This window comes from Sinocyclocheilus anshuiensis, unplaced genomic scaffold (genome assembly GCF_001515605.1).
Source record: "Sinocyclocheilus anshuiensis isolate Anshui unplaced genomic scaffold, SAMN03320099.WGS_v1.1 scaffold1099, whole genome shotgun sequence".
Classification (NCBI taxonomy): domain Eukaryota; kingdom Metazoa; phylum Chordata; class Actinopteri; order Cypriniformes; family Cyprinidae; genus Sinocyclocheilus; species Sinocyclocheilus anshuiensis.
Window position 1 is genome coordinate 370,935 of NW_015546105.1, and position 959 is coordinate 371,893.

Consider the following 959-nt stretch of genomic DNA (forward strand, 5'->3'; position numbering starts at 1 on the left):
TGTGTCACCAAAGCCTGTAGTTGGCGCTAGCGAGCATCCGATGTAAAGTCACGTTTTCACAGAAGAAGAAGAAGTCACGCTGTTAGGCTTGTTCCAACGTGCTCTGAAGCGTGCTCTCACATTGTGTTTATTAATTTTACTGCTTAGCTAACTGTGAGGTGACACTGCAGAGTATATTTGTTCAAGTGTTTATATGTGTAATCGCTTTGTTAGTTGAATTCATTCGTTACCATAAAAAGAAATAACCGCTCTGGCGCTCCCACGGATGGTTCTCTCGCGCGCAGGTAACGTTACTGCGAGTGTGGATGAACAAATACTGAAGTTACAGTGGGCTTTGTCATGATATGAAAAAATAATTACTGTTTGCTTATTAATATGATAATGTTATATAACGGTGCTTTCACTCATTGATTTAATTATTTTCTCAAAACTGTTAAATTAGATAAAATAAAAATATTTAGGGGCCTTTATTGATTTATCGTTTGTTTGAAGTTATGCTCAGTAATGTTCCAGTGTGCTGTAAAAGAAAAGATTAATCTTTTTGTTTCAAGGTGAAAGTTGTTTGCTGATGTAGCAAACTTTTTCTGTGTGTGCAATAATAATCAATCAATCAATAAATAAATTATTATTGTGTCCACTTTACATTAAAGTTCACGTTGACTGGTTACTAATGTTTAATACTCATTAACAAATGGTTCAGAGGTGTTCACTTTACATTAAGGTTCGCATTCACATGTTACTAACGTTTGTAATTCATTAATAAATGGTTCACAAGTGTTCACTTTACATTAAGGTTCGCTTTCACAGGTTATTAACGTTTGTAACTCATTAATAAAGGGTTCACAGGTGATATATCGGCGACAGGCTCATATCGGCAGATAATATCGGCTAAACGATATATCGGTCGGGCTCTATTACTAACGTTTGTAATTCATTAATAAATGGTTCACAGGTGTTCA